Source organism: Mirounga leonina, unplaced genomic scaffold (assembly GCF_011800145.1).
Source record: "Mirounga leonina isolate KUSES-001 unplaced genomic scaffold, KU_Mleo_1.0 Mir_99, whole genome shotgun sequence".
NCBI classification, from domain to species: domain Eukaryota; kingdom Metazoa; phylum Chordata; class Mammalia; order Carnivora; family Phocidae; genus Mirounga; species Mirounga leonina.
The window spans coordinates 4,852,898-4,875,097 of NW_023270971.1; the positions used below are offsets into that span (position 1 = coordinate 4,852,898).

Genomic DNA, 22,200 nt, shown 5'->3' on the forward strand with positions numbered 1-22,200 from the left:
TTTGTGAACATGTCACATGTTAGGCATTTAAAAAAATAGTATTATTGTTATTGTTGTTGTTGTCATTTATATTCCAGGGCGCGCGCACACACACACACACACACACACACACACACACCCTGGTCTTCTCTGAATTCCCTGAGTGCTTTTTCCACTTCCTGCCCTGTCTAGCCTTGCCTTATCCTTCCTGTTTTCTTCTAACAACACTGCTAGACAAAGATTTCTAAATTTACCTTATAATTTACCTAATTTTACTCAGTATTGCTCAGTAAATACCTCTGGAAACAAAAGTTCTGGACAAACAAGTCTCTTGGTTAACAAGAGTACCAAATTCAAGCGCCATTATGGAGCTACCTGGGCATCTGGGCAACGTGGCGCAGGAAATCGAGTCCCAGACTACTTAGAGTTGAGATTTTTAGACCTGGCTTGGCCATGGATGAGAATTGCCAAAGGATTTTACATCTCTCACATCTTAGTCTTCCTACCTATAAAACTAAACCATCTACTTTTTGTGTTTTATAAGCCTTTTCTTCTAGTTAGATAAAATTCTGTTTCTATAATAAATCTTCTGCAGAAGGTCAATATATACAATATGTAACAGAATAACAGCTCTGGATATAGGAGGGGGCCAGATAGCCTTTCTTGCCTTCCCACGGTCTGGCCCCCGCCCCTCATCCCCCACGGGCACCCATAAGGCTTCATAGAGTCCTGCTTACAAAACTCTTTGTGCCTCTGGCCCCTCAGTGGTTGAATGGGGGTAATAACCACCCCCCCACACACAGGGTCGGTTGTAACAATTAAATGAGTTAACACAGATAAAGCCCTCAGCATAGTGCCTGGACTAAAGTACTCAGTCACTGTTAAACATCACTATTATTACTACCGCCACTTGATGGCTAAGGTGCCTCTTACGCGGAAACATTAGGAATTTGTGATCGTGCAGTGCAGATGCATCATAAAAAGGCACCCACGTCTACAAATTATAAATTACCCCCACCCTTCATTATACCCCCTCCACTGTCTTTATGGACAAGGAGGAGATACAATGTTATTTTACAAGATGGATAAATTCCGTTTCTATGGAAAGCGTGTTCTATAAAAACATACTTCAATATTTTCTTCACTCCTTGATTTTTCCGACACACAGAGCTCCCATTCTGTATGCCAGGGGTGGTGCTGGGAATAAAAATAGAAGGGACAAGTAAAGAAAAAGAGAACTCGAATTAACAACACAGCCAGTCTGTGTATAATGCCTAGTGGCCCATGCCGTCACTTGTCCGACAAATATTTATTGTGCAATTACTACGAGCCGAGCGGCATATTGAGGACATGGTGACGATGAAGAAAAGCCAGGCCCCAGTCCCGAGGAGCTGCTTTCTAAGGGGGATCAATCGGGATTGCGTGGAAAAGAGGATTCCCCGGAGCTGAGGGTGCAGGAGGTGGAGTGGGGGAAGGAAGGGCCACCAGAGTGCAGAGAATAAGTAAGATAAGACTTGCTTCGGTTGGGTTCGATTCCAGAGCGGAACAAGGGTGTAACCCCAGGTGAGGTGGGCCTAAAGGGAACAGCATGTACAAAATTATTTATCCAAGGGATTTCCAAGAACACTGCTGTTTGCTTCTATTAATTCGCTCCTAGGAGGACACACACTGCTTTTTTGGGGAACCAACTTTTTGTGTTCTAAATAAGCTCTTTTATAAACAGTTGCTGAAGGGACACTGGACATAAGCAACATGATTTTAAATGATCCTAGCATGAATCTTCTCTTCCTGAGTAATAGGCCAGAGTCTTGTTTCACAGAACTTTTCATTCTGGGAAGTTAGCTTGAAAAATCTTTATTTCCCATAAGGGACACTGAGCATGACTTTCAATACAGAGCCCAGGAAAGAGCTGAAGATATGGGGAAGACATGGGGAAGACCCGAGTTTGGACCCTAGATTCTTACTAAGAGAACTTCCTCCCTCTCAACCCGTTTCCTCTTTGGTAAAATGTGGAGCCTGAGACCACAAAACAGGACTATCAGGTGAGACAACAGATGGGAAAGTGATCTGGAAACATTAGGGAGTATAGAAGCCATTTGTATTTATTTTAATAACTTCCTTTCTCTCTTTGTTTTCCTTGCTCCTGGACGTAATGAAATTGGATCATTTTTATGGCCCCCGTTTGTTTGGTTTAAGAAGGAAGGATCGATATCTAACAATGGCATTGCAATTCTCTCGGGCTCACGTGTCACCAAAGAATCTCCAATACAATCTGTCACAGAAGCCCATTCAAGCAAAGGGCCTCATTGGGCTGATCCTAACAGCCTAAGATCCAAGGTGAGTAGGCCACCCCCCAATCCCCACCCGCTTAAAGACAGCCACGCTGAGCCAGAGTCCAGTTTCCAGGACCCTACTGTCTGGCCCACACATCCTGGAACTTTTAAGCCTCGAAAAGCCTCTGTCCTTCTTCCCATGGTCCCCTCCTCCTCCCTCCCACCTGCAATACCAGCTCTCTCCCTCCCCTGCTTTTCACATCTGAATCCACCACTTACCACCTGTGTGTCCTCAGATTGGTTAAGATCTCGGCAACTCATGGGTTTTTTAATCCATAAAAAGGACATGATAAAACAATCTGCCCCATAGGATTGTTTTCAGGATTTCAGGAGATTATGCACCCTAAAGACTTCACACAATTCAAGGCAATTCTCGATACTCAGAAAAGGTCTATTATGGTGACTATTACTCATATTTCCTTCCTTCCCTCCTTCCCCCCTTCTTTTCTTTCTCCATTCCTCCCTCTTTCCCTCTCTTGCTTCCTTCTTCCCTGTTCTCTCACTAACCTGGTGCCCTCCTTCCTTCCACGGCCCCTTCCTTCTGCCTTCCTCTCGTTCCCTGCCCTTGCCCTCATGTGCCCCTACTTCCCCTCACCGCGACAGCTTCCCCAGCCATGAGTCATGGGAGTTTGCTCCCGCACTGGCTCCTGAAAGCCTCTGGCTAGCAGGCTGGCAGGCTGCAGAGGCAGAGACAGGCCCAGGGCAGGAGGTGCGGCTGCCAGGGCCAGGATTTGCCAGATGGAGCCAGCCTGGTACTTGACTTCAGGCTACTTCTAGGACTTGAACATGCATTTATGGAGTCATCGGCCATTATCTTGGGGAACCATAAGGGACCCAAAGTTCCTGAGGACCAGGAGAGGATAAATGTTGTATTGCCCATCTTTGCTAAAAAGGGAGAGAGAGTGATTCTGGTCATTTTAAGACATTCTTTTAATATCTGGGAAACTCTCCACCAAGTCCTCGCTCCATCTCAAGTGCAGGTCCCTTGGCTGAGCCCTCAGGTTCTTCCTGGCTCCTTCTTTCATCCCTTGTTTCTTTTCCAGTTTAAATTTGGCATCCAACCCTGACACCCACTGACCTTTTCTCTCTCCTCTCCTGGACTCCCCTCTCCTGGAGGACAGTCCTCTGCCCCATTACACCAGATTGTCTTGGCCCTTTGCCATGGGGGTTAGGACCATGCCATTTAGATTCAGACAGACCTGGGATTCAATACCATCTCTGCCACTTTGTTCTCATGACCTTGCACAGATCGGTCAATTTCTCTACGCTCATTTGCCCACATCTTCATCCAACAAATACTCATCGAGCCCCCGTGTCCCAGGCGCGATTGCCAGGTGTTGGATGTAGAGCAGTGAAAGAGGCAGGCAACCTTTGCCCTCACGCAGCTTTGAGTGGGAGAAAGAGAAGTGAAATCACAAACGGACAATAACAAAATACTACATTGTGATGAGCACTATAAATGAGACACTAAGGAACAGAGAGCCAAACAATGTTGGAGGTGGGGAGCAGAGACCTCTAGAGTACAATAGACACAATGGCCTAGACTGGCATTTCTCAACCTCAGCGCCTTGGACCTTTGGGGCCCGATACCTGGGGTGGGGAGCGGGGCACCCTGCACATTGTGCGATGTTTAACAGCATCCCCACCTCTACCGGCTGGATGCCAGTAGCCAACCCCCTCCCGCATTGCGGCAAGCACAAAAGCCTCCAAGATATTGCAGGTGTCCTCCAGAGAGGCCGGAGGGGTCCAAACCACCTTCGGTTGCGTGTGGGTCACACAGATTTGTGTTTGGGTCTCCCGGCAGCCATTGACTTGCGCTGGTGACTCCGAATCGGTCATTACACCCTGGAAGCCTCTTCTCTCCTGTGTGAAATGGGGTGTTACTGGAAGGAATCACATCCAGCAGCGTTGTCATAGGGATAAAGGAGATAACCACTGGGCCCTAGCAAGCCCTCAGCAAGCAGCGATTACCGCTGATGCCATCATCATTACATGGCTGTCCTTCCAACCAGCCTCTGGTCCCTTGGGGACAGAACTGGCATGGGATCTTGTCCAGGTCCCCAGCCCACGGCCCAGAGGCCAGGACTCCTCGCTAACCTGGTGCTCTTCTGCAGCAGGAATGTGAGCAGCCCCCCACCACAGACAGGGCAGAGGAGACCCTCAGGGCCAAGTCAATGACTGTGGTTTTGACCCCAGGGAGTCCCAGTTCTCACCGACTTGCCATCTGCTCAGACTGAGGCTTTTTTAGTGACGGAGAAGGAGGCTCCTCCCTGCCCCGCTCAGCGCTCAGCGAAGGCTGTGCTCTTTGGGCAGCTCATTCCCCCCCAGGGCGTGGCCGATGAAAGATAATATTGCCTTTGGTCTTCCTCTTCTCCCTTAAACAATTGAAGGGGCCTTTCCTCTTCCCGTTTGGCTGGTCTGAAGCCCCTAATTTGCTTTTGCGCGTCAGATCTCGCCTCCGTGCCGGCTTTACGGCTCAGCCAGCAGACCAAGGCACGTTTGTTTTCAGCTTTCCGTGCCCGTCTGGGGGGGAGCGGGTTGACATCTCGCTGCCTCTCCTGCTCTTCCAGAGCACTTCATGGGACGAGTTTGCACTCCCCCAGAACTGGATTCGAGGGAGTAAGAGTGTCAGACTTTCTCCAGCTCCTTAGTCTGCTCTGTCAGGGAATGTGTGATCTTGGACACTGGGTGCAAATTCCATGCCTGTCCCCGTCTCGTCGCCCTGAAACCACTTACAGATCTATGAGTCTAGGATTCGCTTATCTTTACGGAGCCCCAAGTAATTCCTCCATGGGATAGATGAAAGCAAATCAAGGAGGGCGTCTGCCTAGCAGTTTCCTCTCCTTCAGGATTATTTCAAATACTGTCCAGAGACCTCGCTCGTTCCCTGTCTGTCAATACCTGCTCAAGCCCTTCACTGCTTCCAGATCCCGCATTGAAGCCATTTTGGCAAGAGCAGTAGGGTCCGATTTTAAAAATGGTATTTCCACCAAAACTCTCATGTTCAAGCCATGGTGGCTACAGTGATGAGGAAGGCCCACCCATCTGTGACTGCCGTGGAATACTTGCACAGAAGTGCTCAGTGAGTGTTTGTTGAATGAGGACATGGCTTTGATGGGGAGACAAAAGGGCAAATGTCCATGGAACACCGGTCATGTACCCAGAACTGACTAAGCGTCTAGGTACAAAAGTGAACAGATGCAATCCTGCAGACAAACCTAGTCTTGGCAGAGACGGGGCTGCCTGCAGAAAATGTGGTGTCATTCAGGCAGTGTGCAGAGAATGCTAGGTGCACACAGAGGGGTGGTACTCAGCCCAGGCTGCGGGTCCGGAGCCCTTCTGAAAAGAGATGATGCCCACCTGAGCCATGAGAAGTGTGACTAAGTTAGCAGAAAGGATATTTGGGACAAGGACCAGAGGCATGCAAGGCATGAGATCTGTGGGCACTTCAGCAACAGGGCATGACTAGAATGTGATGGAAAAGTCAGGAAGTGGCAAAGGATGAGACAGTGGGCAGAGGGCTGGGAAATGAAGGACCCGTGTGGCAGACACGCAGAGTAGCGGCCCAGACCCAGCTACCCAGCCGCCCCAACCCCCACCACCTGAGCGCCCCCACCCCGCCCAGCAGCAGTGCTGAGGGGAGGGTGTCCCCAAGCCCTGGCCATTGGGCCCCACTGTGGGGAGGCACTGAAGGACGATGCTCACTCCAGAGCTCCCCACCACGCTGCCTGGAATTTTGACTCTGCCTCTGCCCAGCCCTGCATCTGCCCCTTTCCTTACCCAGGTGTTGATCCTGTATAAACATCTCACACCCCAAACTCCGCCCCCATGGCTGCTTCCGGTGACCCCAGCTCTCTCCAGAAGAGGGGATTTCTCTGACTCTTCAATGCAGCAGACTTAGGGTTCTGGGCTCACCCTCTCTTTTCTCGGGACAGGCTCCAGCAGACAGGGGACCACCGTCTAGTCTGTGCTCGAGGCCATGCAGGAAGTTCAGTGGGGCCAATTCTGGGCCTGCTGAGAAGCGTTTGGTGGCCCTGTCCTGGAGGCATGGAGGAAAAGCAACCACAAGCCCATTCATTCCCCATGCAAGCAGCATCCCTACCCAGTTGTAATCAGTAATAACTAGCATTTTAATCTTCATCTATCTGACCCTCTGTTCTGAATGTGGGCAGCGAAGAAGGGTGTTATTTTCCAAGGCTTCTCAAATACCCCAACACTCACAATCCAACCCTTTAAAATGTCTTGATGTATCAATTTCTCAGCACTCAAAGAATATCAGTGTCTGCTGTGGGAGAAATAAATGGTCAGATAAATGTGTGTTGCTCTATCAGAAAGTACAATCTCGGGCGCCTGGGTGGCTCAGTTGGTTAAGCGACTGCCTTCGGCTCAGGTCATGATCCTGGAGTCCCGGGATCGAGTCCCGCATCGGGCTCCCTGCTCGGCAGGGAGTCTGCTTCTCCCTCTGACCCTCCCCCCTCTCATGTGCTCTCTCTCATTCTTTCTCTCTCAAATAAATAAATAAAATCTTTAAAAAAAAAAAAAAAGTACAATCTCACCATAGGAATGATGGCTGTATAATTCAGTGGGGGGTTCTAGCTGTGCTCACCAGGGATGATGGGCAGAAGCTTCAATTTAATTACGGCTTCAGCATTCAATAATGTTGCCTTAGTGGTGATCCACAGCATGTTTACCCAAGGGAGAAGCCAGTGAACTTAACCTCGGAGTATTTTGCATTAGGAATTCAGTGGAATATTTTGAGCCTGAGAACTACAGGACATTCCAATAAAAGATGAAAGGGTTTTTTCCTCTAAGGTAAGAAAAAAAATCAGATGAACATCTTTCTTGGATCACCTGCTCGAGGTTGAATAAAATGGTAAGGTGTCCTCTTAAGGAGCATAAGGTAAGAAGTCCATAGACCTTGTTCCTGACCCACTGCCATCAGGGACTTTCTGAATGACCTGACTCCAGATATTTTAACTCTCTCGGCTCATTTCCATATCCATAAAATTGCTGTGATACCTGACATGCTCTCCTCACAAGGGGCTTATGATCAAGTGTGGTATTTGATTATAAATCATACTAAGAGATATCATTTATTGGATGCTGGGTGCTAAAAACAATGCTAAGCACCTTTCATAGATTTTCACATGATGAAGTTGTTGCTGTTGTCCCCATTTAACAGATGAGGAAACTGAGGTCCAGAGAGCTCAAGTAATTTTCCCAGGTTCTCACAGCTCATAAAAGCAGAGCTAGACCTTGAACCCAGATCTATCTGATGCCAAAGCCCATGCTTTTAACCACCCTGCTGTCTGCCTTCTATGCTGAAAACAGCGTAAGGGAATAGAAAAATACTGAGTGTCAGATGTGTCCCTAACCCTGCCTCAGATGAGTCATTAACCCTCTCTGGGAAGATAGAATAATGGCCCCCAAAGACGTCTACACCCTAATTCCTGGGACTTGTGAATGTGTTCTGATACATGACAAAGAGAAATCCAGGTGGCAGATGGAATTAAGGCTGCTAATCAGCTGAGCTTAACATGGAGAAGGTATCCTGGATTATTCAGCTGGGCCAAAGGTAATCACAAGGGTCCTTGAGAGTGGGGGGGACAGGCATAGGAGGTCAGGTGCTGTGATGGGAGAAGGGTTCATCCCATGCTGCTTTGAAGCTGGAAAGGGGCCATGAGCCAAGGAATGCAGGCATCTTGAGTTGAGTCCAGTGAGGCCCGTGCTGGACTTCTAACCTACAGAGTTGTAAGATAATAAATGTGTGTTGTTTCAAGCCAGTAAGTCTGTAGCCATGTGTTACCACAACAGTAGAAACCAATGCACTATGCACCTGCTTGTAGATGGAAGGGTTGGGCTTGAAGCTGATTGCTCAGGCTTTTCAACCTCTGGCATCCTCTGAGTTTGGCTTTGTACAATTCTTTCTAAAGCATGGGAAGAAACACAGGAGTAAGTGACTTGCCTCTGGAACTTAATAGGCAACCAGGCCAGGGCCGAAGTCTCAGCTCATGCCCACTGTCCTCTGCCCATTGTCCTCTGCCCCCCTCCTTCCTCCCCTCCCCCCACCAGCAGAGGCCCCCTCCAGGCTCCTCAGGCTGACAGGTGGCTCAGTGGGTCTGGAGCCAACAGTAGAATAGAACAGCCGCCCTTTGATCCTCATACCTTTAGTTCCTACAAAGCTGCCTAAGGGACATCAGTCCAAAGGGGCTATTTACTTTAGAATATAAGGAGTCGGGGGTACTTGGGTAGCTCGGTCCTTAAGTGTCTGCCTTCAGCTCAGGTCATGATCCCGGGGTCCTGGGATCGAGCCCTCAGTGGGGCTCCTTGCTCATCGGGGAGCCTGCTTCTCCCTCTCCCTGTGCTCCTCCACCTTGCTCATGCTCTCGCACTCTCTCTCTCTCGAATAAATAAATAAAATCTTTAAAGAAATAGAATATAAGGAATGGGAAGAAACGTAAAGAACTGAGAGTGAGCAACAGGGATTCTACCCCTCCTCCCTCCCTCCCCCCCCCCGGCCCCCCGCAGCTACTCCATGTTCTGGAGTTCTGGAAGCATTCTAAAGCTTCTTGAAACAGAACCCTGCCGAACAACACGCGAGCCTCTTGGTGGTCCCATATCACATTTTCAGGAGCCATACGACACTTAAGTGGGAAGGAATCAGCCAGGTGCTAGAGCTGCTGATGATTGGCAAGAGGTCATTACCTAGGGCCAAGGTCTCCAGGCATTTTGGGGAAGGGGAAGTCTTAAAATGGACAACTGGAGAAGGACTAGGAGGGGGTGGATAACTGAAGGCTCTGAGCAGAGAGGAGAGGGGACTTGAGGCCTGTGTCCCTCCAGGCTGGGCCTCCTATAGAGAGCCTGGCTGGGGACACATGCAGGGGCTTGGACATTTTTGCAGGAAGAGACATGGCCTTTGTCACCAAATCTGACAGTTCATAGGAGCACAGGATGACAGACTTGGAGACTGGAAAGTCTGCTCTTGTACCACCTTCTTTATTTTTGCCAGAAGCGTAAGCCCTCCATGCCACTCTTTACAGTCATGTTTTCTTTAAATGACTCCATTTTTCCTTCAAGAAATTTATTTTTAAAGGACTTTTTTTTTTATCAGCATCTATGGTAGAAACTGCTAGTGCTCCCCCTTTACAGTCTCCCTCCCTTTCCAGACACATGGGAAGATGATAATTCTGACACCCCCTGCCCCCTCCACACACACCACCTTCAGCTGAATGGAGAAGCCTCGTGATGGTCTTAGCCAGTGGATTATGGAGGTAGTGGTGTGTATTTATTAAAAAAAACACAAAATGACTCTATTTCTTTTTGTACAGTTTTGTATACTCCTTCGATGTATCCATAAATCTATCGATTTTAGAAATATCTGGAAGTATCTGGAAATACCTACTATTACCTCTGGGGAGGCACCCAGAACGGAGAGGGAAGAGGGGACAGTGATTAAAAAGAAAAAAGAACTTAAAATTTACCTGTATTAAGTTTCTACAATGAAAACAGAATTGGGTATTACTTACGTAAGTAAAAGTTAATTTTAAGGGGCAGCAAAATTCAAAAAGGAAATACAACAAGTAAGTTCTGTTGGAACTCTATCTCAAAGCATCTGAAATGCCGAGCTAAAGGTTTGTGCTTGATGTTGCAGGCAGCCAGAAGCTGAGGAAGGTGTGCGCATCGTCGCGTCCGGCGTATCTGGGCTACAGGGGTGCCTCGTCCTGGGGGGTGGGAGGCATGAAGACTGGATGAGTGAACATACACAGAGCGCCCCCAAGAGCGCCTGGCCCAGCGAGCGCTTTGTCAGTGTGACCTGTTGCTCACCGCGCCCCACTGCCCACTCCGGCCACATTGGCCTTCCCCTTGCTCATGAACGTGCCCGTGCCTTCTGCCTCAAGGTTTTCATATGGGCTGTCCCTCTTCCTACCACTTTTTCCTTCCTCTCCTCTCATTCTTCAGAGCTCAGCTTAAATTTTAGAACATCAGTGACGCCCTCCATGGCCTGCTCCTCGGAGCAGCTCCCAAGCCCACTGAGTGTGTCTGTATTCCTGATGTCCTTATATGCCAAGCATAGACCGTGCAATTTGTGTTAGAATAAAGGGGAATGATTAGCCTAATCAGTAGCGTGTCTGGAGGAAGGCCATGGCCCTTAGGAGGTGGAGGAGGAGGCCCCTGTTCTCCCTGCGAGGCAATAAATCAAGCTGCGTGGGACAGGGAAGAAGACAGAACTGCTACATAGGGCACAGTGTGCTGGCAACGAGGTGGGAAGCTCGCCCCGCCCCGACCCTGCTCCAGACCCCATTAGCTGGTGCTTGGAAGGATGCCAGAGCTCTGAGAAGGGAGTTCTGGAGCAGGGGAGACCTGGCCGCCCCAGGACGATGCCAAGGAAGTAAAAGTAAGAGAAAGCACCTCTGAGTTAGGTGAGGAAGATGTCTGTTCTGTCCTGACCTTGAAAGGCAAGCCCTTCCTGAAAGCCACTCCTTGTCAAGTCCTGTGAGGGCGATCCCAACAGCAGCCAGCCGTGACTCTGTTTGCCGATGCCCAGAGGAAAAGTAAGCTCAGGAGAAGGCACAGCTAAATTCTCGCCTTCATGGCCCGTGCCTGGTACCGTGGGAGGGGCTTCGGAACCACGGTTCCCTTTCTTTCTCTAAACCCCTGGAGATTCCTGCCATGGTCATTTAGCTGATAAATATTTATCAAGCTTGGGCTATGTTGATGAGTTAAGTATTATTTTGAATTCTGTTTTACAGATGAGGAAAAAGAGACTTGGAAAGGTTGAGTAATTGGCCCAAGTTAGATACTGGCAACATTAGAACTTGAACTCAGGTCTGCCTGATACTAAAACCTCCTTTACCTCTACTCTGAACTGCCTTTTAATCTGAAACGACCATTTATTGCTAGATGTCAGGTACTATGCTACAGTCTTTATTGGGAATTAGTCAATGACCTAATGTTGCCTGGCCCATAATAAATGGTCAGCAGATATTAGTGTATATTATTCTACATATTATATATTTATATTTTGGGATGGTTAATTTTATGTGTCAACTTGGATAGGCCACAGGTATTTGGTCAGACACATCTGGATATTGCTGTGAAGGTATTTTTTAGATTAGATTTAATATTTAAATCCAGACTTTGAGTAAAGCAGATTACTCTCCACAATGTGGGTGGGCCTCGTCCAATCAGTTGAAGGTCTTAATAGAAAAAGACTGACCTCCCCCAGGGAAGAGGGAATTCTGCCTCCAGACTGCCTTCACACTCAGCTGCACATTAACTCTTCCCTGGGTCTTCATCCTGCTGGCTTGCCCTGCAGATTTTGGATTGGCAACTTCCACAATCACATGAGCCAACTCCTTAAAATAAATCTCCCTCTCTCTCTCTCTCTCTCTCTCTCTCCCTCTCTCAGACCACATGACACTTCCATGCAGGAATGAGCTGGAAAACTGAGAATCAGGGTCCTTGTTTTGCCACCCATGTGGCTCAGTGCAGGATGGGTGATGGCAGTGGAGATGCTGAGGAAAGGATCCTGTCCGGCAGCCCAAAATCCCATGGGCTGGTCCCAAGGTCACCACTCACCAGCCAAGTGACCTGGGGCAGATTTCTTTCAAAGGTCCCAGCTTTAGTTTCTTCCTTACCAAAACAGTAGTAATAATAATTACTCCAAGGGCTATTGCAAAAATCCACATGAAATGCCATTGTGTGATATTATTTTATGAGCGGCAGTTTTTCACCCTCTGAAAGAACACTCCAGTGGTCAAGTAAATGTAAGCAGTTTCTGGGCTCAACTTCAGAATAGGGTCAGCCCTGGGTAGCACCCTGGAGTTGGTCTGGATGGTTGATGATCACTAGACATGCACTTCACTGCAGCTGATGGGTGTGGGGGGGTGGGGAGGATGACATTAATCTGGTCTAACAGCCCCAGGAGGCAGGTGGCCAGGTAGGAAGGGGTTAAACTCATGGCCACACTCCAAGGAAGAGGCCAGTTGGGTTCCAGCTTCATCTGGACTTGAACTCCAGTGTCTGTCCCTCCCCATCACCAGGTAAGGTCAGCTAACGGTCAGAACTTATCCTAATGATTTAAGGGCCAGGAGAACCAAGTGACTCAGTCATAGATCCTCCTAAAGTTGAGGCTTTCTCACTACAGCAGAAGATCTGGGACACAGATAAAGACTGGAAAGAGAAATTAATTTGAAAAACACGGGGAAAGCATCAGCAGGATTCTAATCAGAGAATTGGACTGCCAGGAGAATGGAGAATCACCTGTCATGTGTCTCCTGGAACTTGATGCATCATTTTCCCCATTATCTTAGGATGGGGGAGAAATGAAATACATTTTCATATAACCAAACTCAGTTACCACCTCACTCTGTGCCGTTGAGCAAGTCATTTAGCACCCGAGTCTCAGTTTTCCTTTCCAGAGAGAAACAAAGCAGAACAAAATCAGTTGGCCAAACTCCAGGCATCAGACTTCCGTGATCGTGATTTTTGCCATACGTAAGCACCACAGTGACTATTGTTTACCCAACATCGCTCTTTATATATTTCAAAAGGAAATTCCCTATCACCCCATAAATGTCAAAACAGAGCATCTTGTATTAAAATGCATAATGAATACGTAATTATTACAATTTTTATAATTCTCACATGCCAGACCCCTGAAAGCACGCCCATCCTATCTTCAGGAATCACTGGCCTCCAGCTTTGGTATCCCGCCAGTGAAAGACCTTGTTCCCTTGTGGCATTGCTAACGCCCAGGCGAACCTCCCTGATCCCCTACCTTATTGTGCTTTTCCCTACTAACACGCAGCAGCTGAGCTGTGCAGTGCCAGACAGCCTGGGATCGAGGGGTGCCCGGTCACCTTACTTAGTGTTACTGCCCATCGCCAAGATCAGTTTCTTCCTCCACAAAATGAGGGTAATTTTTTCTTCAGTGAACGGAACCTGAAAAAAAAATGTTAAAAGTAATTTAGGTGAGAAAGACAGGATACTTCAGGTGGTAGCCCAGAAGGGTTGAAATCAGGGGAAAGAATTTGTCAATCGGAAGAGATAGGAGCATGATTACATTATGCAATAATTCACATTATTCAATGTAAGTCATGTTCTTCAATATAATTATGATGGTCACAACTGATATTTATTGAACAGTTACTATTAGGTTAAGTGCTTTTGAAGCATGGTCTCAATTAATCTTCACAAGCACTATTATTCCCACTTTACAGATGAAGACATTAAGGGTCAGTGAGTTGGTCCAAAGAACCAACTAGAAGGTGACAGAGCAGGGACTGATCTCGAGTCTGACTCCAGGACCCCTGCTCTCAACCCCAATGGCAGGGGGTTCCTGAACTAGGCACTGTGGTCACTACTCCTCTGGGCTCAGAGCTGACCACCCACTCCCTCCCACAAGCTCTCTGGTTCGTCCTGTGGCAATTGAATATGATTCCTGATAAGATATTGCAACATGTGCCTTATCTCTTGCAACTGTCAACTTCCTTTTGAGCCAACCCCTTTCCTATCTTTTCCTTTCCAACCCTTCCTGCATGTATCACCAGGTTAAAGTGCTTGAGCTCGGCCTTCATCATGGAAGCCAGCGCCCTGCCCCCTGCCAAGGAATGCCAGTGGCTCTGGGGTAACCTATGGCACAAGGCGCCAACGAATGTGGTGACTTCTAAAGGGAGTTCCACCGTGGGGCCTCAAGAAGAGAGCAGCCAAGAGGGCAGGCCAGCTTCGTCTTTACTGTACAAGTATGCCCTGCATAAAGTGTCAAACTTGGGACACTTACTGACAGAACAGCTTTGGGCATAGATTTCAGAGACCCAGGCTTGCTCCTGGCCACGTCACTAAGTGGGGTCTCCGGGCCTCAGTCTCCCCATTGGGACTATGGAAATGACCAGCTTGTCTTACAGCACTGGTGGGGGGTCCAAGCAGAGACAGTGGACAAGACTGGTGGACACAAGCAAAGTCATGTCAACAAACCCACGAAAATTTAAGATTAAAAGCATCACCCCTCTCTAGCATTTGAAACAATCTCTTTTCCCTTCCTTCCTTCCACACATGCCGGCTTCCATCTCCTGTTCGGCCTGTTTCGTCTTCCTCGGCCCTCCGGATGCCATCTCCTCCCTCCCCATCAATGCAAATTATAGATCTTTGGGCCCTAAATTGTCCTCTCTGATCCAACAGCCTGGCTGCTGATTTGGCATGACCTGGAGGAGCCCCCAGCACAGACGTACCTGTCACTTCTACGCTTGTTTACGTGGTCTGGGTCCTCATCACCTCCCTGTCTCTTCCCCAGAGATCTCTGGCCATCCCACAACAGGCAAAAGCCCAATGGGTCAACATCTCCATTGTTAGACCTCTCTGCTCACAAGCTGCCAGATGAGGCACTACATGAGGGTGCCCACAGCTCTGAGGACCGCTGTCCGGCTCTGGGCCAGCCTGACTCCCTGCTGCCATGGTCTCATGAAAAGGAAAGGGTAGATAGGCCAGCGACTAGAGGGACAGGTCAAGGAGATAAGGGTTCTGATTGAAATAGTCCTTGTCAAAAGCCAAGACACTGGCATGACGCAAGCCCCCCTTTTTTTTAGCCCGGAATGAGGGAGACCAGATGATTCCCTAACCCCATAGATGGTTATCCTGGGCAGGAACCATGGCTCCTCAGCAATAGCAACCTCAAGGGCATCAGGTTTTTAGCTTCATTCAAGGGGGCACTGGGCCAGGGCTCACCTGTCCCAGGTGGTTAGTGATTATGAATAAATAAATGCCTTAACCTGGAGGAGCTTAACTCTAGGCTTTGAAATTTAATTCCTTGTACCTTCCGCCACAAATGACCCCTGTCTCCCCATTGCTGAAAACTATGACTGCCGATCTTCCGCAAAGCTGAATTCTAGGTATTTTAAATTAGTTAATTAATTAATTAGTTTGTGAGGCATAAATAAATGTGACCCTCTTTTAGGAAAATTAACACACATGAAAGAACCCCACTGGGGTGAAAATCCACATCACAAATGGTTGACTTCTTAAAGTGAGATCCCTCTTCCTGTTGGGAATATAATTTGAATGACAAAAATTCAGTTTAGCCACAACTTCCCTGGAATACACATGATAGAACATAAACCAAGGACAATTGGAAGGTTGAGTGTCATCAAGGTTGAGTGTCATAAATCCTCTCTACAGAAAGATGGCAGGCAGGGCAGTGATCCCCAGACCTTCACATGCATCGGAATTACCTGGAGAGTTCATTAGCATGCAGGTCTGGGGGACTTCCTCCAGATCTACCTGATCATCATTTGGGGGGAGGAGGCCCAAGCAGCTACATACTTAACCAGCTCCCCCGTGATGGGGAGCAGGCAATCTGAGCCACACAGACAGAGGCCCTGGGCTAGCCTAGGTGTAGGCCGTCCTCCTACACCTGAACCAAGTCTCCCCAAGCTTGTAAGTTTGGAGGTTCGGCCCCTGGCACACGCTCAGTCAGAGGCCATCAATTCTGATGCCTTTTCTCACCCAAGAGTTGGATCTCAAGCTCCTGTGACTGAGACGCTCACACACGAGCGCCCTAGATAACTAAGGTACAAGTTCCTACAGGCAAAAGCTCGGGATTGAAATGCTCTGCAATTACACAGATGAGGGAGCAGAAGACAAAAAGGGGAAAGGACTTGCCCAACAGCATGTGGCAGCCGGGATGGACAGGTGGGCAGAAGGCCCTGTCTTCTGATCCCTCGACCAGTGGCTGCTCAGCCTCTGGGTCTCCAGTAAATGGCCCTTCCTTCGAGAGTGAGCTCAAGAAACAATCAGGTGCCCTTGTTACCTCCTGCCCCCAGGCTCTGCCTTTCTTCTCTGCACTAATCATAGTTAGTAACTATGTATTATTTCTAAGTGTTCTTCCCAACTAGACAGTGGACTCCATGAGACAGGGACCTCTTTTATACACTGGAATTTCTAGCAGCTTACATAGTGCTTAGCACAGAGTACAAAGTCAATAAATATTAATTGGAAGGATAAACAGACAGAAGTTACAATTGTCTCAACTACATAGTGGAAAATAGGAATATTGAAAAGGAGAGGGGTTTGCCCACAGCTAGGAACAAGTCTGTGCCATGGGGCCAATGAAGGCAGAGGAGACGCTCTCCCACAGGCCTCAGTATCCAGGGATGGACTAAACAGGCTTTGGCAAGCCTTCCAAATCATAACAGCCTATATATTTTTAAATTTTATTTGCTGAGTCTAGGGTATGGACGGAAGAGAAAATGAGGGAAATTCACCCTTCCCGTTCTCCAAAAGGGGCCAGGGTCCCTGAGGCCACCCAGCTTTATGGTTTCACATCGCCCTCTAGTGGCCAGGATAAGTCCCCATAGTGTGTGATGTTCATCAAAAAACAGCTTAAATGAATTTATGGGTAGGCCTGGCCTGAGTATAATTAATCATTTACATATAAACGAAATGTATTAAATCCATTGAGATAGTCATGGATCCATTCAACAACTAAGCGCCTTGCCTAACACACGCCTGGAACACTGTCCGCTAAAAGGAGGTAGCAAGGAGCATGTCGAATGTATCCCCTGCGCGCTCCTGTCTTAGAGGGGGACTGGGGCATTCAGCCATCACACAAAAGTGGGTGAAAGCTCCCTGTCACAAGTGTTGGGAAGAAAATATACAGAGTGTGAATAGAAAATATAACAAGTGATGGGCCCTCTTCAAGAAGACTTCTCTGAAGAAATCAGGCTTAAGCTTAGATGGGAAAGACGAGAAAGAATTAGCAAGGCAAAAGTGAGGAGTGTGTGGGAGGGAAGGAAAAGGCAAAGAATCCTAGACAAGAAAGAGTTCTCTGAGCTTGAGCTAGAGAAGACCAGGTGGCCAGGGGCAGAGAAGGGCACAGGACGAGGCTGAAGAAGTGGGTTGGTGTTATTACTCCCACCTCTTTCCCATTAATGTGGGAACTGAGGCCCAGAGATGGGACATGAGTTGCTTGTGGTGACACAGCTCCCGAGTAGTGATGGAGACGAAGAGGGTGGCCGGGACGGATACGCAGGATAGAAAGAGCTGTGGGGTCGGCCAGAGAGCTGAGGTACTGCATGGCCTGAGAATGAGAGAGGGACGCCCACAGCTCATCCAGCCCAACACGCACTCAGATGACAGTGGCTGGAAGGTACTTGCAAGGTCACCTGGGCCTCCTGCCCATCTGACAAGTGAGAAAATACCCGGAGAATGGGGGCTGGTGTCGCAGGGAATGGCAAAGCACCGGCTCTCCCACCGTGCGTATACTCAGGCCTGGAGAACTCACTGTGGCCGAGATGCTCCAACCTGGCGGCCCAGCCTCAGACGAAGCTCCAGTTCTTCAGAAGGACTCCACCCACATCTCCTCAGGATGCTCCCTCTCGGCCTCTGAGTACTTCCGTCCTGGGACCCATCCGCTACCACCTCAGGGGCCAAGGGCTTCAGCGTCCGCATGGACAAGCTACCCATCCGCCCGACCCTGACCTCCAAGCTGCCCCAGCCCGGACCCACCAGCAGCTGCCACACTCAGTACCTGCCATGGCCCTTGGCATGCTGTGCCCTCCCTCCCTGTGGGGCCTGCCCGCAGACCCTTCTCCCTCAGACCACTCTTCTCCCTTTTCACAGCCTGGCTGACGGCCGCTCATGCTCTGGGTCTTAGCTCGGCCATCATCTTCTCCTGGAGCCCGTCTGCTGGACTCCCCCATCAGAGCCCTGACCTCACTGCCTTCTCCCACAGACCTGAGCACCCAAAGGCCAGGGCTATGTACATCTCATTTTCTTCTGTGTCCCCAGTAGCTAGCTCATTGCCTGGCACTTAGAAGGTGCCCGGAACTATTCCTTAAATGAATAAATGAAGGCAAGTAGGTTGCTCTAACCCGAATCGCCTGCTATTTACCGCCCCATGCGGCCTTTCTCGTCCCCATCAGCCTCCGCCCTCTGACGTCTAGAGAGACCTGCTTACTGCAATCATCTGGTCTGAGAGAAAGAAAACCGTTCTGTCCCAGCCCAGGCAGCTCGTCAACGGCATTACTAGTGGCAACTGCTGGCGTCCCCCAGTCTCCCCGGGGAAAGCGGAGCGAGAAGCAGTAAGGAGCTGTCTGCGTTTCAGACTTCTCAGGCTTTCTATCTGCCACCAACACTTGTTATCTGGGGGAATGCACTTGAGAGTGGATTTTCTTTCTTACCACTTCCAAGCATTCTGAGGTTTGGCTCTCTCTGGGTGAACCTGCAAACCAGAACAGACCTCAGGGCCAAAAACCCTGTACAAGGTGGCTCCACAATGAAGCAGCTTATCCCCCAGCTTGCTGGCAAAAGGGATCCTGGTGGCTCTGTTCAGTCAAGGGCACCTATCTATGAAGGCCTACTATGCTCCAGGATGTGGCAGGTGCTTTCAATCAGTGGAAGATAGTCAGGCGTCGTCCCTGCTCTCTGCAGAGCTCCCACTCTAGCCGGAAGTGCAGAATTAAGCAACTTATCGCATTGTTCGAGCACAGTTGAGATGCAGACCAGGGAGGAAACGGGCAAGGTGCCAGGAGAACACAACCTGAGTGGCCCGGACTCACCTGGGATGTCGGCAGCTGCCCTGAGGCTGGGATCTTCCAGGACCTTCCGGTTGAAAACTAAAGGATGAGTAGGTGTTCGTTAGGCAAAAAAGCAGGGTGTGTGCACGTGTGATGTGTGTGCGTGCACATACATGTGGGTGCACGCAAACACATGTGAGCAATAGCCATTGGTGTAGAGCATGTGCGTGTACCCTTGGGCCTCCTTCCCACCACACTAGGTTGTCTTGATGCAGATTTCAGGGCTTCTCTGCATGGAACAGTGGTTCTCTGAGCACTTTTGGCTCACAGATCATGTCAATAACAATAACACCAGCTGGTCCACGTTGTGTGGCAGCCATGGTACTAGACCCTTGCTGTGTGTTCTCTCATCTACCCCAGCAACGCCAGGAGGCAGGCATGACTGCTGTCCCATTTTGCAGAAGAGGACACTGAGGCTCAGGGTCTTTCCCAAGGTCACCCAGCAAGTTAGTTCTGGAGCTGTGATTGGAACACAGGTCTGTCTGACTTCGAAGCGTGTGCTCTAGTTCACTGAGCTCTCCTTCCCATCACGAAGGCAAGGGCAACAGCGGAGGCCCATACAGCAGGTGCCCCCCCCGACCCCGACACCTTCCCAGCAGTGAATGGAAAAAGTCTTCAGTGAAGCCCTGTCCCAGTTCAACCGCCAAGTCCCCCTGTGACCTTGGTAACGTCCCTCCTCCATCGTGGCTCTCAAGAGCTTCCCGAGCTCTGCCGTTCCACCGTGATAGCTTGGCTCCCCCACCCACACACGGCGGGCAGGTCACATAAGCTCTCCGGGTCTGTTTCCTCATCTCTAAAGTGAAGCTAGCAGCAGCGCTCCCCGGACAGGCTGTCGTCAGGATTAACGGCTCACGCACACAGAAGTCTCAGCCCACTGACTGCCTCATCATGCCTGCTCAGCAAACTGCAGCTGTCCCTGGTGCCAAGAATCCAACGGACCTGGGTTCAAATGTCCCCTTGTGCCTTCTCATGGCCATGTGCCCTTGGCAAGAGCTACTTTACTCTCCAACTTTCCTTGCTCGTCAAACAGGAATAAAAATAGTACCCGCTTCATAGGTTTATTGGAGGAATAAATGAGATAATGCTCCGAGCACAAAGGGATTGCCCTGCAAATGGTAGCTCATATCATTATTTGCCCGTATTGTGCAATATGAGAAGTCAGGATTATTCGGGGTCTAATTTTGTTCCAGTTCAGTGTTTTAGAAGAAAATGTAAGGAAGCATCTGGCTTGACCAAGTTTGCTAGAAATTGGTTTGTAAACATTTTTTTCTAAAACCAGACCTGACTCATGGGTCAATGGAAAGTTAGTTTTCCTTTGGCTCTGAGGCCAAGAGGTTCAGTGCAGTTTATTCTGGTGCTAGCTCACAGTTTTGTTAGGTTCAAGGCCATGACCATGAGTAAGTAATTCACTCTTGCCAGAAACTGGAATCATGGTCATATTCTAAATATTTATCCTGCAAGAAACCAAACCTGCCCAACATTCTGGGGCCCACAGGTGCCACTCACTGGCTCAGTGGAGTTCATTCACTTATGCAACTCACTATTGTTGACCAGGCACCTGCTACCAGCCACCGGGGGCTCGGTATGCTGGTGGCTGAGGGGACGGAAACCTGTGGGAGGCTTGGCTGATTTGAGAGAAGACTGAATCAGAGCCCTCAGGGACGGTAGCTGCTCCTGGGCTGAGCAGAACCCTGGAGAGAAAGCAGGCGTCGGCCGCTGTGGTCTGTCTGAGCTGGGACAGGCCCTTGGGGGTCGTCTCAATCAACACATGCACTTGACAGTTGGGGAGGCAGAAGGAAGGGGTCACAAGAGCCCCTGAGATCACAAAGCTGCGATAGACCTCTCCTCTCCTGATTCCTAGGGCACCGCCTCACACCCTGAGCCCACTCCCTTACTCCCAGATACCACAAGGTGTCAGGTCCACCTCACATAGAACAATGAGTTCTTGAGACAATTTAGCCCACAAATCACCCCAAACATTGACAGTAAGAATAAAAAAGCAGTCTCACTAACAACAGTATGTACTGACCATTCAGTGCCAGGTAGTTTGTGAAGAATTTTAGGTGCCTATCTTTAATACTCAAAACCACTTCGTTGGGATGGTCATTATTATGCCATTTTATGGAAGAGGACACTGAGGCTCAGAGAGACTTTTCCCATGGTAACACACACAGAAGTCACAAAACCATAATTGAATTGAACTCTGCCTGACTCCAAACCTGGGCCCCAGGACCACCATGCCATGTCCCTCGGTAGGATACAGGGTGCAGGGGACAAGCCCTGTACTACCCTCCTTCTGAGCTCATCCGGGCTGTCGATGGTTTGGTGTCTGCCTCTGAGAAGGAGGAAGAAAGAGGAGTGGGGGAGCAGCAGGGAGGCTTGAAATCCGGACCGAGGACTGAGCAGCCACTAAGTTCCAGGACTGTGGCAAGTTCGGGGTGGTAAAGATGGAGTGATAGAGTGCTCCCTGCCTGGTGAGGAGCTGGATGGATAGCCGTCCAGACTGTTCCGGCGCCTTTCCCAGGCTCAGTGTGGCGCCAGATGCTATGAGGTAACTTGTGTCATGTGACATGGAGCAAATCATTTCCTGTCCTCTACAGAGGGGACACCAGAGAGCGATTAAACCCAGAGCCTCTGGAGCCAGACTGCCCAGAGTTAAATCCTAGCTCTGCTCTCACCCGATGTGGGATTAGCATTTACTGAATGTTACTTGCCTATTCTATAAAATCGAGATAATAATACCTATTTTATAGTGTTATTAGGACGACTAAATGAGTCACTACTTGGAAAACACCCAGAACAGTACCTGACACAGGGTAAGAACTATATACATTTTTGCTAGATTTTTAAAAAATTATTCAAACTTGAGTTAATAGTACCTGATTGTTTGAATGAAGACAGTTGATATAAAATAACAGAATGCCTGACAAGTGGCTTTAACAAGAAGGTTTTATTACTTCCATAACGAGAACCCTTTGAAGGGCAATAGTTCCAAGCGCAAGGATATCTCCAGGAACTTGGGACCTTCTCATCCTTCCTCCCAATATCCTCTGCATATCACTGATGCTTCCCCTCATGTCCCAAGATGGCTGCAGCAGCTCCAAGCATCACATCCGCATAAACTCACACCCAGAAACAGAAAAGAAGGAACATGGGGATCTCTCTTGAACCTATTGCTTTCTTATGAAGAAAGGAAATATTTCCTCGAAACCTCCCAGTAGACTTCCCTTATCTGACATTAGTCAGAACAGGATTATGTGATTGCCCTAGTCACTGCGGAAGGCTAGAAAAGCACAATTCTGCTATTTTGAGTCACT

The 22,200-nt window shown here is 49.0% G+C and overlaps 1 long non-coding RNA gene across 3 annotated transcripts; it reads left to right on the forward strand.

Moving 5' to 3' along the window:
• Positions 1-522: 522 nt before the first annotated feature.
• On the forward strand, positions 523-11,059 carry LOC118006790. 3 transcript variants are annotated; one of them, XR_004678188.1, is made up of 3 exons: positions 523-2,021; positions 2,176-2,316; positions 9,479-11,059. It is a non-coding gene; the product is annotated as an uncharacterized LOC118006790 (long non-coding RNA). The 3 variants fall into 3 exon arrangements; XR_004678187.1 differs by having other exon boundaries at positions 2,179-2,316; XR_004678186.1 differs by having other exon boundaries at positions 523-2,316.
• The last annotated feature ends 11,141 nt before the right edge of the window (positions 11,060-22,200 follow it).